General features: G+C 38.4%; 1 protein-coding gene across 1 annotated transcript in view; it reads right to left on the reverse strand.

Annotated features, from left to right (window-relative positions):
- The window catches only part of SUCLG2 (succinate-CoA ligase GDP-forming subunit beta), a 276,998-nt gene that overhangs the window by 84,439 nt on the left and 176,447 nt on the right, over positions 1 to 16,112 (reverse strand). The window lies entirely within an intron of this gene.

Genomic DNA, 16,112 nt, shown 5'->3' on the forward strand with positions numbered 1-16,112 from the left:
ACACTCCTGGGACTTTGGTGCTTAAAGATACTAAAACGGATAGGTGACTTAAAAGGATTGCCAAAGTTAATTTTGATTATAAACATTTTTTGCCTTCTGAATTATCTTTTTAGAGGCTCGCCCATATATGGGATGTGCTACCACTGTGCAGCGGCTGCAGCAAGCGAGAGACATTCAAGACCTACAAGTAGGGATGAAAATGAGCTCACATCCTGGGTCTTGTCTGGTTCACCTGCCAAGGAAGCCACGAACACTCAAGAACATGATAACGACCCCCACAGTGGAAGAGACAGCAATGAGGTCTCAGTTTGATACTGAAAATATGAAAGAAAAGCATGCAAATCTCAAGTTTTCAGTGGTGGCTGACATAAAGATGATCTAATAGTTGGAGAAAGATACATGCTGATTCTCTGACCACAGAGTAATCTGTAAAGAGAGCTTGTACAAAGAGCTATCAAGATAAAGAAACATTAAATTTTATTTTTTAAAAGAAGTGATTTTTCATTCCTCATGTATACCAAAGAGAAATTCAGTGAAGACCCTATGTCACATATCATTATGAATCAATTTTCTTGACCAAACAGAAAAGTTGATTCAACATCTCCACCTTGAAACACTCTATTATCATGACATTTGTCAAATACTGAAACATCTGACCACTTACCTTTTCCCCAAATAGCACAAGGAACCCAGATAACAAATGAAGGTTGTACTTTGTAACAAGAATAGACAGGAGATTGAATCACAGCAAAACACTTACAAATCAAGAGAGGGGAAGAAAAGTACCAAGAGAGATTAAAAGCACAGAGAACAATAATAGGAAGGAAATCTCTTGTGAAAAGAAGCAGCTGATGGTAACTTAATCGGGACAAAAATGAATTAGATCTACTTCAGTGACTGAGCTCAAGATGAGGTAATTTCATAAAGTTTATAGAAAGTCACTTGAAAATTATACAACTTGTTTTTCTTCTCTACTTTTAGAGGGAAGGGAAATAAAAGTTCTCCATGAGGGAACTGATCTTCAGAAAAAAGCATTTACAAGCCCAGTTGACGAATGTTACCTATTAACTAGAAGATTATCCTTAATTCTCATTTGGGTAGAAAGATCACTTTAGAACTGAGAAAGTCCCTCTGAGTTTCAGGGAAAGATTTTGACACAGAAATAAGGGGGAAAAAAATCTTAAAACAGGGATGGCAAGTGTATGGAGAAAGAAATTAAAATCAGAGTTAAAAGAGTTGAGCCCCAGGCGACTATAGGGCACAACAAAGGTAAGCTGGGGCAAATTCTCAGTTTTGTGAAAATAACACACGCGGCATATAACACAGGACTTGCTGGGTTGTCAGGGACAGAAAATAAATTCTAAGTTGGGGTAACAAAAACTGAAATCTCTCTTCGCTGGGATGGAAGCTGAAGATGCTCCAACGCTCCAACAGACATTCTCAAACATGAGAATCACCCCAAAGGCTTGCTGGGCCCCACCCCAGAGTTTTTGATTCAGTAGTTTCAGGCAGATGAAGAATTTGCATTTCTAAAAAGGTTCCAGGTGATGCCATTCCTACTTGTCCAAGCACCTTGAGGAGCTCTGAGTTAGAGACAGCTGGACTCTAGGAAAGAGGCCCTATGACCTGGTGAGTCTCTCTCATGCAGCTTTGCTCGGGGATCTTACTCCAGCTGTCACCAGGTGGGAAGGAATACTTATAGCCTCTTGTGCCACCTGGTTTTAGTTCATGATCCCACAGGCAGGTGATTTTTGTCATGAGTGTCAGGAGGAGAACAGCAGGGTGGCCTCTGACTGGATTGAGGGGCTCTGTCAGGACACCACCCCCAAAAGCAACCTTCATGCCAGGGAGGTAGCAGAGCAACACCTGGGTTGCTGGTAAAACACCTGGGCCAGGTATAAGGGTTCTCTGTGGGCAGGAGCGGGGAAGAGAGAATCCAAGTGGGGATACAGAGAGCAAAAGAAGGCATCACCAGGATCACACGGGATCACAAGAAGTATCACCAAAGAAATAAGAGAGTCATGGGAAAGCATGATGAGCAAAGAACAGTAGGACGACGTGGTTATCACAGCCCACAATAAAGTCCACTTTAGCAACCAGGTGTACCATGTACAATCAAATTCCCTCATGATACTGTTTGTTACACACATATCACCCATCTAAACTCACAGAGCAGTGCTTCTCACATAATCTGTGGTGAAGGACAATTTTTTCTTAAATGCCCTGACAGTCACTGACTGATGTTTTTGTAAAATACAATCATCTGAATCGCGAGAAAATTGATCTTCCACTTATGTCATGGCAATGGCAACTTGCAATACAAGTTTCTAGATGATGATTCTGTTTCTATACTTATTACAGACCTAAAACAGCCCACAGGCTGGTGTTTCTACACAAACTGGCACTGGACCAATACCACTTACCAGTGTAAAGAACATTCAAAGAACACAAGTTCCTGAGGGAGATGGAAGGGAATGAGCTCCTTCTGTGCAGAGGGCACTGGATAATCTAGTTACTAAGAAGAGGGACGAGAGCCAGACTGCCTGGGTATGAATCCTTGCTCTACCACTCAAGTGTGGCCTGTGGCAAGGTCTACCACCTACTGTAGACCACAGCAGACCAGGTCTCTGTCACAACTACTCAGTTAATTAAGGACATGAATGAGCAGAGCTGTGTTCCTATAAAACTTTATTTATAAAAACAGGCACGAGGCAGAATTTGGCTGTAAAATCCAGTATGCCTACCCCTGCTATAGACCAGTGCTTCTCAAACTCTAATGCACATAGAATTATCTGGGGGTCCTGTGAAAACACAAATTCTGACCCTTTGGATCTGAGGTAGGGCTGAGATCCTGCATTTCTAACAGCCTTCAAGTTGATGTCAGCATTGATAGTCCATGGCCCACATTTTGAGGAGTAAGGCTCCACAGACTCTTCTCTGTGAACCCAGAGACTAGGATGTGACGTCAATATTTTTTTTTTAAAGATTTTATTTATTTGTTCATGAGAGACAGACAGAGAGAGAGAGGCAGAGGGAGAAACAGGCTCCCAAGGAGCAGGAAGCCCGACACGGAACTCGATCCCAGGACCCTGGGGTCATGACCCGAGCCGAAGGCAGACGCCTAACCATCTGAGCCACCCAGGCGCCCTGTGACGTCAATATTAATAGGTGCTTTACAGCGGGTCTTCTTTGAGCTTAGAAAGGACTGTGTGTGTCAGTTAGGCACAAGTTTTCCTCTGCTTTGAAGGGATGATGACAATCAAGAGGACTTGATAAGGAGAGCCTCATTGGAACCAATGACGTCAAATGTTGGATGGTTTTCCATTCTCCCAATCAGCTCACAACCTGACAAGGTGATCAAGGAACAGTCAAATGACTGCTCGCTTACTGACTGCAGGAATATCAAGCTGTGTCCACTAGGGGGAGGAAACTAAGATGATGGTGAGGCTCTAATTTCGGTCCTATTGTCTTACCTAAGACATTCTGCATTGCTCAATACATTGGTGCAGCTTACAATAGGTAGTGCTTTTAAGGGTATATTTGTATAGAAGAACAGAATCACAGAATTTATTCTTTCAGGAAAGGTTCTCTTTGCACATTTCTTTTGTATTTTTTACTTTTACTGCTTTCACTCTTCTCATTTGATTATCAAACTCCTGTTTGGGAATTTGGTCAGCAGAGTCCATATCTGGATTAACTATTTGGTTGTTCAGTTTAATGGACAGGAATATCCACTCATAAGATGTAATCACTAATCACAGGTCATTAACACACGGAAAAATATCAGATGTCTAAATTTAGGCATTTCCCCTCATACCTGCTACCCAAATGACCACATTCTTGGATTAAAATGACACACTGAATGAAGATTCTACATCATTTATATCTCTAACTCAGAGAAATGTACTACTTGGGATTAACAAGCAAGTGAAATCTAGAAGGTCAAGGGTTAAAGCTCCAAAAGGATTTTCTGTTCACCATTTATGATCCTAAGGCCTCTGAGTATTAGAGCAGACACCTAAAAGTTTGCTCAAAAATATTCTACTGGAGTTTTAATTGAGAAAAAGGGATATGTCCAGAATGCTTACAGATAACGATTAATGAAAGAACTCACAGATAAGCTGGAAGAAAAATAATTAACTTGGATTTGTGCAGCTGCCCCTTGGGAATGCTAACTAATATGTGTGTTCAGAGTGCTCCATTTCATAAGACCTCAACGTGGAAACAGAGCATCCCCAGGAGAGGGTCCTGGAGATGGAGATAAAATATCTATTGATACTCACAAAGGACCTCTAACTGCAAGACAGTTACCACCCAAATTAAAGTTGCAGCATAAACTATTCAAGTGGACAAAACCTTTTTAAGCCTATAAGAAAACAAATGACATGGCTTAGAACACTTTGGTAAAGAAGTAGTGAGTAAACACAAAGGAAAGAAGGGCAGGTCCAGTGGGTGCAGATGTGGGACAGATTCCCCTCCCTGGGAGGATTCATGTCATCACCTACAAACCCAAACTCCACATCTAATAGTCATGATGCATCTTTCTCGAAGGTAAACATTCCTGAGAGGTCTTCTTGGACAAACCTATCCAAAATAACAAATTTCTGGCATTCTGAGGTCCCCCTTTCGATTTTATTTTTTAACCCCATAAGTATCACCACCCAGTGTATTAGTTATTTCTTTGATATTATGTATTTATTTATTCATTGATTTAATTTAATTGGGCAGCTCCAAGAGAACAAGACTCTGTTTCACTCACTGCTCTACAACTCAGTGTCTAGAAGAATGCCTGGCATATATAAAACAATAGATTGTCAATAGATTATCATCTGGCTGATGTTACTGAATGGGTTTCTGGCCAGCTTCATCATTCTGTGATCTGGAGAACTAGTCCTGATGTCACAAAGGGGTCTTTGAGGAGTTGACCCCAATAAGCTGAAGGGAACCACCTCCTCCATAAAGTCAATTCTTGCTGTGGGATGAGCCTTGTCAACCTCCTGGCTGACACACTGACATGTACCTATGGCTGAGTTCCTGCCTTAGTTTCCTGCCTGGTACTCCAGTCTCCCTAGAACGAAGCTTCTGCTCGTGGGATGCTTTATGTGAGTGCAGCTTGGCCTCTGCACTACAGCCTAGAGACTGTGGTACTGGCTACCTGTTAACAGAATTCCCTAAATACTACTTAAGAATTGCCTCCCTGTGTTTATACTCTCCTTATCTTCTACTCACATGCTCCTTTCAGGTAAGACTGCTGCCCACTCACAATTCTTCTTGGAGAGCTATTACCTGCAGCTGCTGTGTCTGGCTGCTGGACAGGACCTCACCCCAGCATCTGCAAAGAGGACCTTCCCTCCATTGCTTCCCTGACCCTGGGGGACAAGTCCAGCTCTAGACAATTGTCCCTCCCCGGCTGCCCCATGCCATTAGAGTCTTGCCAGACACATGGTGCTGGCATCTAGCTTGGGAAATTGTTTCACAAGGACAACTCATTAACTTATTATGCATTCATTCCTTCCTGGCTGAGAACATTCAGCTATATGATTTACATGAAATAAAGAGACTGTCAATATGAATTTGCTCTGAAAAGACATTTTTGGAGAACCCACTATGTTCCTTGAACCATTAGAGCGGCTAGAAAAAATGAAGTATATAATAGTTGAACAAAATAAAACCAGGGGCTGGAAAAAAAAAAACTCAAGGAAAAACTGTAAGCTATTTTTAAAGAATATGGAGTAAATGGAAAGCTTAATGAAAAAGTAGCAAGAAGTGGGAGGGGAAAGAAGAAATAATATCTCTAGGCAATTTTACAGGATTTAAAAAGAGAAATGTATGAACAAAAGAGATGATTAAGTGGTGAGGACTATAACCTGCAAATATCCCGTAGTAAAGAGGATGGAGATGGGGACAAATTATCACCAAGGCGGCATGTGATGCAGGGCTAGAGGTTAACAAGACACCTACTTTACAAGTTTACCTGGAGCACCTTGCTCTTTACAAAGACAGAAGATGCATAGAGAAATCAAGGGATTCTTAGGAAGAACGTTGGCAAGAAAGAACCAGGAAAAATAAAGGTAAGTTTATTCTTGTACTTCTGGCAAGTCTTGTTCTGGACTCAGTGTCACCTCATTGAGCCGCATATATCAGGAGGATAGCAGGGAGACCTTGAACTGAGCTGTCAGGAAGGGACATCAGGCCACATTTGGAATTGTTAAGTATTTCAGAATCTGGGCAATTCAGAATGACTGTATCAAATATTAAAGAATGACTCATTAATCCTGAGATAATTAAAACAAAGTCAGATCAGCAACCCACTGAGGTAGTAAATGCATAAGTCACTAAAGGGGGGTCTAGGTTGGCCCTGGAGTATGGTGATTTTCTTTTTTTCATTGTTATAAAAATCTGTTCTGTACCACAAAGTTTTTCACACTTGTTACTATTACATTTATTTATTAACTATACTGTACTCTGCTTCAGCAAACCAGACTTAAAAGTTCACACATTTTCTGAAAGAGATTTTAAATGCTGAGTTTCTTTAAATAACTTTCTAAATAACAAGATACCTTTAAAACACTGCCCATTTTTAACACACTTGTAAAACTGATGGTCTCTCTCAGGGAGACCAGCTAACAACACTGGAAGATGTGTATCATGTAACACTGGATTTTTAAAAAAAGGCCATCAAAAGGAAGGGCATTCTAATAATAACCTTATAAAGAAGATAAGTATAGATAATTTTTAGAAGGAAATTTAACAAAATTATAATAGTGGTTGTATTACGGTAATAAAGTTAGGGACGATTTTTTTTTAATCTCATACTTTCAGTAGGAAATGTAAATTTCTAAAAGTGGAAAAAAAATCAATTTTTTAAAAATAAAGAAAACTTTCAAAAAGTACAAAGTGAAGGGACTTAAAGGTGTAAGGAAATCATTCTTACCTGAAAAGTGGAAAAATTAAGTTAAAATTTTCTCAAGATTTATTCATCTAATCGTTAAAGGCAATATGTCTAAAAAGCCATTACTAACACATTTTGAAGGTTCTCAAGAATCAAAATCCTTCCCTTTAGGAAGCATGTAAAAGGAAATTATGAAAAGAAAGATTTTTTTTTACTTTACATTCAGACTAGGGGTTCCTGACTGTCTTTTCTTAGAAAGATAAAATGGAGTAGCTCTTTCATATAATCTCTGAAGAGCTATCCATAATTATCCAAAACATTATTCAGGCAATTCTCCTCATCCACAGTAGTCATGCTCCATAACTTTACAGCGAACACTGAGTCAGCAAATACCGAACCAATGCTCCCAAAGAAATGCAGGGTTAGGTTCCTGCAAGCCTCTGGTCACAACATCTTCCTCAAAAGAGCAGTACATAACCTTGTTTTCTGTGTGTTTCTGCTTAAGGACACCTTATTTAATATATATTGTTAATTCATTGCTATCGAATTCATGGCCAATAGCACTCTAACTCACACTTGAACAAAGCTTATCTCATATATATTTTCTCTGTGAGGTGCATCACACGAGACATGACAGGAAAACCAGACAGCACTGTGACACATTTTAAATAGCAAAATAGGCACTCTTCTCATTGATGACAGCCTTCTACATTCCTTCCACCTCTACCTAGTATGGTGATAAGTTGGCAGGAAGTGTGAACACCTTAAAACCTGCATACATATTCACCCTCATACTTCTAGGAATTCATCTTATATGAATAACCTGAACTGTACGTAAAGTTAAGAGTACAAAGAGGTTCACGGCAGCATTATTTTAGGCTAGAAACACCCTGAATACCAAATAACAGAGGACTGCTTAAGTAAATTTATATATTCATACAACTGAATACTATTCAGCTCCTGAAGATGTTGGAGAAGAGTGTACAAGGACAGGGAAAAGGTATGTAAAAAGTGGGAAAAATTAGACTAAATAATAGTGTCAATCATATTGACACTAATTTTGTCAAAAATACTACACTACATAGTCATGTAAAATAGTATATGTAAATGTAACTTGACTTATTTTGGTACTTTCCTATATTTTATGTTTCCCTAATTTAATAATTAGGAAAAAAGGGGATGCTGTTTAATAAAACATCCTAAAAAAAGACAAAATGCTATATATTTTGCAAGCCACGATGAGTCAAGCCGATTTCTTCAGTGAGCCCACATGGACATGTTGTTCATTTAGGAACAACAAAATCATCCCTAGTTCTTAATTCTCTGGCAGTGGGTGGAGGGCAGTGTAGAGGGAGGAAGAAAGAGAATTCACAGTGTCTTCTGTCTCCGGAATGCAGTGGGGCTCGTCCCACTAGACTACAACTCACCCCTGTAGAGGTAGAGGAACCAGAACCCCTCGCATCTCAAAGGTGCTTCACCTTGTTCTCCAGCATTGTTTTCCAAAGTTTACTCTCCACATTTAGTGATTCCCCTACCAGACATTATTTGGATTCAAAAACAATACCCCAAAAATAATAATAGCAAAACTTTCAGATGCCTGATCATTCTACAATTATAAGATAATTCTTAAGACTTAGAGATACCTCACATTAATCCTGGCTATTATTTGGTCACCTCGTTAGAAAACGCACTATTTTTCCATTGTTGAATTTAACCACGTCTTTTCTCTGTGCAATAACATTGAGAGAGAGAAAAAAAACACCTAACTCTTCCAATCATTATATATTATTTCCAATATATATGACACCAAACGTTTATCAGTGATTCATTTCTCTTTAACAGTCTACAAAGGCTTCTCCATACAGGATTCATAATCAATTACTGTGCATGTTGGGACGAATGATGAAATTTACTGAAATATCCCCAAGTCTGTTAAAATTCTTCAAATTACTTACCATGAAACAAACAAAGCACATTCAAATTTGAATTCTGAGAAGCAGAGCAAAGAGTAAAAATCTTATTTTTGATTTATTTCTGAGAGTATGTCAGCAAGGAGCATGAAAATACTTGTAGAGTGTTCCATTAGGGATGCATGAAAAATGCAGTCACTATCAGGCACACGGATCTTGTGTAAGACACAGAACCCCCCGCCTTCCCAGGACCCAGTTCTTACTGGGAAGTGCTGTTAGGTAACATGGAATGAGCATATGCTGGGCAAGGACAGCCAGACATTGTTGGAAATTTGGATCAACTGGACATTAGAGAAAGAAATGCAAGACAAGAGGAAAAGTACTTTGAGGAAAGGAAGAGCAATGAGTGTGGGGCAACTGGCTTTCCATTCTCTAGCTCCCATACAGTGTTACCCTACACATGGGTGAAACCAGAGAACAGGTTACCAGTTCATAAGTACAAAGTCGTTTGTATTCTTCTCAGACTAGACTATCAGGTAGCCAATCACCACACAGAACGTCTGCCTGGACTTTTACTCCTTCCAACTCATATGAAAGTAAAATTTATTTTCAAAGAGGCCTGTAAGAACAGGGATGGGGGAGTTATTTCAAAAATAATGCTCATGTTGTTTAAAGGATTGGGCATTATATTCGAAAATCAATCCCTATAAAAGTTCTATTACTTCCCCCCCCCCAAATAAATGTTCCCTTGCAGATATGGTATTTCAGCAAATACACATGGTCTTGTAATAAAATGAGTCTTGTTGCGAGCCTCTGACATAAACATGTAAATAAGTGAAAAAGAGGTTCCTGTGTCTTATACTTAAATATATTCTAAATGTATGATAATCAACAATATGTGTGTGAGGCATTTAGCACATATTAATCCCAAAACATATTTATGGAGGTTCCTCAAAAAGTTGAAAATGGAGCTACACTATGACACAGCAATTGCACTACTGGGTATTTACCCCAAAGATACAAATGTAGTGATCCAAAGGGGTACATCCACCCCAATGTTTATAGCAGCAATGTCCACAATAGCCAAACTATGGAAAGAGCCAAGATGTCCATCAACAGATGAATGGATAAAGAAGATGTGGTGTATATATATATAATGGAATATTATGCAGCCATGAAAAAAAAATGAAATCTTGCCATTTGCAATGATGTGGATGGAACTAGAGGGTATTATGCTAAGCAAAATAAGTCAATCAGAGAAAGACATGTATCATATGATCTCACTGATATGAGGAATTCTTTTTTTTAAAAGATTTTATTTATTTATTTGACAGAGAGAGAGATAGCGAGAGCAGGAATACAAGCAGGGGGAATGGGAGAGAGAGAAGCAGGCTTCCTGCTGAGCAGGGAGCCCGACGTGGGACTCAATCCCAGGACCCTGGGATCATGACCTGAACCGAAGGCAGAGGCTTAACAACTGAGCCACCCAGGAGCCCGATGTGAGGAATTCTTAATCTCAGGAAACAAACTGAGGGTTGATGGAGTGGTGGGGGGTAGGAGGGATGGGGTGGCTGGGTGATAGTCATTGGGGAGGGTATGTGCTATGGTGAGCACTGTGAATTGTGTAAGACTGATGAATCACAGACCTGTACCTCTGAAACAAATAATACATTATATGTAAAAAAAAAAAAGATAGTAGGAAGGGAAGAATGAAGGGGGGGATTTGGGGGGGAGATGAACCATGAGAGACTATGGACTCTGAGAAACAAACTGAGGGTTCTAGAGGGTAGGGGAGTGGGGGGATGGGTTAGCCTGGTGATGGGTATTAAAGAGGGCATGTATTGAATGGAGCACTGGGTGTTATATGCAAACAATGAATCATGGAACACTACATCAAAAACTAATGACGTATGGTGATTAACATAACATAATAAAATAAAATTAAAAAAAAACTGAAGGCATTTGCATGCTGAAAATATGGCATGCAGTTTTCTTTCTCCAGCCTCAAATTCTAGAGACTTTTGAAGCACACATCACAGAGCCAAAATAGCTGGACTCTTCTCAAATTTATACCAAATGATATTCTGTGGTTCTTGCAGACATGAATTTAATCCTCCCTTGATTAAATTGTGTTTTCTGGGTTGTCTGAACAGAGAATCACTGCAAGCTACTGAATTGCTTACACATTTCATCGACTTCAAAACAATACATGCAATAACACTGATGTCAATAAACCTGTTTCAGACACCTCCCGTCCCGTCCATGACCGCTTAGTCCCTCCCCTTTCAATAATTATAAATCTAAGCCTTAGAAATGATAATGAAATTGAACATTCAAAAAAACAACAGCACACACTAAAGTTTTCATTGTGCTTTAGAAATGTCTGCCAACCACTTACACATATAGGATCTCTGTTGATATTCAAAGCCATGCTTCCAGGGATTACTTTCATGTCCACTCTACAGACAAGGTAACAGAAGTTTAAAGAGTACACCCTAATAGCTAATAAATATATGAAAAGGTGTTCAACCTCACTGGTCATGAGAGAAAGCACTCAGTCTCATTGGAAACCACCATACATCTATCAGAATGACTGAAACTGGAAAGGCCTGACTGTACTGAGTGTTGGTAAGGATGTGGAGAAACTGGAACTCCCATACACGGTTACCAGAGTGTAAATGGGCACATCTGGAGACCTGCTTGGTAGTACCCATTCAAGCTGAATGTGTGTGTATGTTATGACCCAAAAATCCTAGTTCCAAGAATATATCCCATGGAAATGTGCTCCAAAGGACTTGTATGAAAACATGTTCATAGCAATGTAATAGTCAAAACTGAGTAACACAAATGTTCATCAACAGAAAAGGATAAAGGGTTCTGGAAGAGTCACACAATAGAATACCATACAGCAGTAAGAATGAGTGAACCACTGCTACATAAAATGTGGATGAATCTTACAAATGAAAGTTAAATGGAAGATGGCAAACACAAAAGAGTGTACCCTGTATGATCCTATTTATATTAAGCTGAAATTTATATTAAGGCAAAATAAATGGATGACATTAGAAATTGGGAGAGCTATGTTACCTTTGGGGAGAGAGCAGGGAAGGAGAACCATGGGGCAGGAGCTCATTACTGGCTCCTGAGATGCTGGTTGTCTAAGTCTGTTGAGGCTGCTGTAACAAATTACCATAGACTGAGTGGTAAGACAACAAACATTTATTTTTCACAATTTTAGAGGTCGGAAGTCCAAGATGAAGGCACTGACAGATTCAGTGTCTCATGAGATCCCATTTCTTGGTACAGAAATGGCCATCATCTAGATACATCCTCACATGGAGGAAGGGGTGAAGGAGTTCTCTGGGGAGATCTCCTTTATAAGGGTACTAATCCCACTCATGAGGCTCCACTTTCATGACATAATTACCTTTCAAAGGCCCTACTTCCTAATACCATCACATTGGAGATTAGGATTTCAACATATGAATTTTCAGGGGACATAAACATTTAGTCCATAACACTGGTCATGTTCTATTTTGTGACCTGGCTGCCAGTTACATAGCTATGTTCACTTTGTGATAATTTATCAAGCTATATACTTTTGATTTGCATACTGTTCTGTATGTAGGTCATACTTCAATAAGTATTAAGAGTTTTAAATGATACTGTCATATAAAATTATTCCTCCTTTAAATGGGAAATGTATATGTGTATCTCAATTAATGGAATGAACAAGTCTCTGATTAAATGTTCTTACCACAAAAAAGAAATTATAATTACAGAACAGGATGGAAGGTAATGCTATACTGGTGATTATACCGCAACATACAGATGTATCAAATAAACACATTATATACTTCAAACTTATATGATGTTATATGTCAATTATATCTCAATTAAAAAATTTTAATAAAGCTAACCTCCAAATACTAAAAAAAATAAATGAAGCAACCCTCCGAGGTAATAAGTAATGTTATTATTTCATTTTATGAAAGAAGAAACTGAGATATATAGAAGTAAAATTATGCGCTCAAGCTCTCACAACCAGTAAGTGGTAAAGATATGACTGGAACCTGGGCAGTCTGGCACCTGAGCCCCACTAAGAACCCCTTCTTTTTTGAACGAGTACTTGGTGCTTATGCAGCACATTTGTTTCTGGATATTTAAAGAGCTTTGAAAAACACTTTAATTATACCAGCAGCAAAAAATAATAATATTTAAAGAAACAAAAATTTAAAAATAAAGAGTTTTGAAATATGACTTTAAATTGGATCTAAACCAGGAAGCACGAACAGATCAGGTGTGGTGATTTCACGAATGTCAATCACACACTACTGGTTTTTGAAATCAGGCCTTCAGAGGGCAACAGATGTGCTTAACTTTGGCCAACAGAGTGGGGGTGACTATTGAGATTCCTGTCAACTATTTTTTCCTTTTATTCATTTGTGTAAGATGTTTTATATACTCCAGATGTCATTTGTACTCATTTTCTACACCTTTGGAATTCTAAGTTTAGAATTAGAAGTAAAAGCCAAAGCATGATTCAGGAAAACAAAAACTTAAGGATAACACTCTTTGGAGGGCTTTTCCTTTAAGTGTGTTCAAATTCTTTACAGATTACCACAAAAACCCTACTTCTACTTCCTATTTTATGTGATTTTTACTCCTTTTGATTTAAAGAACACTAATGCTTAGAATTCTGCATGAAGATCAGATCATACCACCAGCAGAACAAACTCTACTGTCTTTCTCTCATCTCCAGCCCAACTTGAAAATAAGAGAATTATAAAACATTTAATGTGAATTCAGTTTTGTAAGTGAGCTATCTTGAAAAGATTCTTGTTTTAGACAATTTGGCAGAGGAGCTCTGTTTCATATATATTACAAACAAATAAGGAACCTATTAGTGATAAAGGCATTTGTGTTAGGTCCCAGTGAGTATCAGCATTCGGGCTAATAGTCAAGCAAAATAAATTTAAGTTTCAGCTCTATGGCTGAAATGGTAGAAATATAGGTTAACCCATAATATTGTTCTTGAATGATGACATTTATAACATTTATTACTTGATCAATAGAATTAGCTCACACACATGATGAACAAGTAGTTGTTACTATCAGTTGATTCAAGTTTAACAGGCCTTTCGCAATTTTGAGTTTCAGTGTTTTCAACTCACTAATCCTTACATCTAACAATAAAATACCTTTGTAATAATTAGCTTTGGGTTTTTGGGATTCTCTACTTCTGGGCAGCTGAATGGGGTTCTACTTGAAATAATTACTGCTAGAACTACAACCAGTTTTCTTGCAAAATCAAATCAATTCATCTATACTATTTTTAAGTCTCTGTTCTCTAAAATCTGTTAAACAACGCCAGGATTGAAAATACCCATTACATTTCCATGCTTTTTATCTGTCTTTGAAATTTTAAGATTTGGAAAATTTACAGTGAGATGAGCTATGCATTCATTTTCCTGATATAGCATGAGAAAAATAAAATAACTCCCACATATCTTTCTCTACCCAAGATGACAGGCAATCTCAAAAAAGTTTAAATACTCTAAGCATTTGAAAATATTCCATAAGGTAAAGTCAAAATTTTTTAAGAGACTCTTTTTAAAAAAACGGCTCTGCAAGTGATTTTTCCTTCCCTTCCTGTATTTTTACAAAATTAAAATTCCAGATCAGCCGCTAAGAAAAGATATTCCAAAGAAAATGCAATGATTGTCCTGGTAGACTTACTCCCTCGATAGCTCTCTATTATTCTTAGCACTGAATTTCAGTAGACACTAAAAGTTCAGTATTTTATCACAGTTGCCCTGTTCTCTGAATACTTTGTGGTTCAAGCATTTAAAGAGCTGTGTGTTAGTTATATTCACGGTATTTAGAGATTTCAATTGATAGGAAACTCTCTGGGAGGAAAATGATCCTTCCCTTAGTAAATGAGAAGGGGCATCTAGGTGGCTCAGTCAGTTAAGCATCTGCCTTCGGACCAGGTCATGGCCCCAGGGTCCTGGGATTGAGTCCACATCAGGCTCCCTGCTCAGTGGGGAGTCTGCTTCCCCCTCTGCCTTTGCCCCTCTCCCCCAGCTCCTGCTCTCTCTATATAACTATATCAAATAAATAAATAAAATCTTAAAAAAGGAAAGTAATAGTAAGAAGAAGGGATAAATAAATTAATAACTAGGAAGACACTGATAATATTCCTACTTAACCAATGAAAACAAGGTACTTATATAAACAGAAAAACCAACTGCAAACACTTATATAAACAGAAAAACCACACAAACACGGCTAGGTGACTGAATTTTGATGACAGTGCTCTTCCTGGATAGCACTGGAGAGCTAAAGATTAGCAGCTGATAATACCCTACCATTTATTTTGTGAATCAGAAGGACAGGAGTTAGCAAAAATGTAAGGTGAGCAACCATCTGAGTCATAATGAAAACAGACAAGCATACTACTAATGTAAAACAAAACTTTATATATGCGAACCAAAAGACTATTATTGGTACACTTATTGAGAAGCTTCCATATTAAGTTCAGACCACATTTCTTTAAAAAAATCTGGTATCATTTTATGATTTTCCTAGTGATGGTTCACATTTCCCATGTCTTCAGATACATTAAGAACCAAGAGAATGTCTCAGATACTCTAACAGTATCAAGATCATGATTCTCAAAGTTTAAAGTCAAATGGCGGTGGTACACACACACCTCACAGAATTGTAAAGAGAAATAAATGACATGTATCAGACGTTCAAAACATGTTAGTCTTCTCCTTGTCATAAACGTCCTCCTAAACCATGTTGTCATAGACCAGTGAGTACCTGCGGTCGAAACAGAGCATATGGGTATTGAACTTGAGAAGGGTTTACTGAATCCCTACTATGCACTAGCGTGTGTGTGAGAGCTATGCAGTAGGCAAGGAGAAAAGAGGTTCATAAAGCAACATTCTATACTAGCTAGCACACGTTATAAACTATGAAAATTAAAAAGCATACAAAAGAATGTGGGGTCATTACTTTCTAGTGATACATAGTTTTATAATCCTTTAATTTTCTTCTGTCTCCAATTGTATGATAATACTTGCAGCACGTTTATGGAAGGAATGCGACTGAGTCCTCTAAGTCACGTAAGAGCTTTAGTGTACATTACTCAAATAAGGTTTCATGTCAACCAATGTTTCACTGTCTGGTGCACTCCCCCCTTTTTATTTCCTCCTATCTCTCAGAACTTCAGAAGCACAGCATCTGAAATAAGGTCCTGGAGGCACTTATCAGTCTTTCATCTGAAATGAGTAACTCATTGT

This window comes from Zalophus californianus, chromosome 1 (assembly GCF_009762305.2).
Source record: "Zalophus californianus isolate mZalCal1 chromosome 1, mZalCal1.pri.v2, whole genome shotgun sequence".
In the NCBI taxonomy this organism is placed as follows: domain Eukaryota; kingdom Metazoa; phylum Chordata; class Mammalia; order Carnivora; family Otariidae; genus Zalophus; species Zalophus californianus.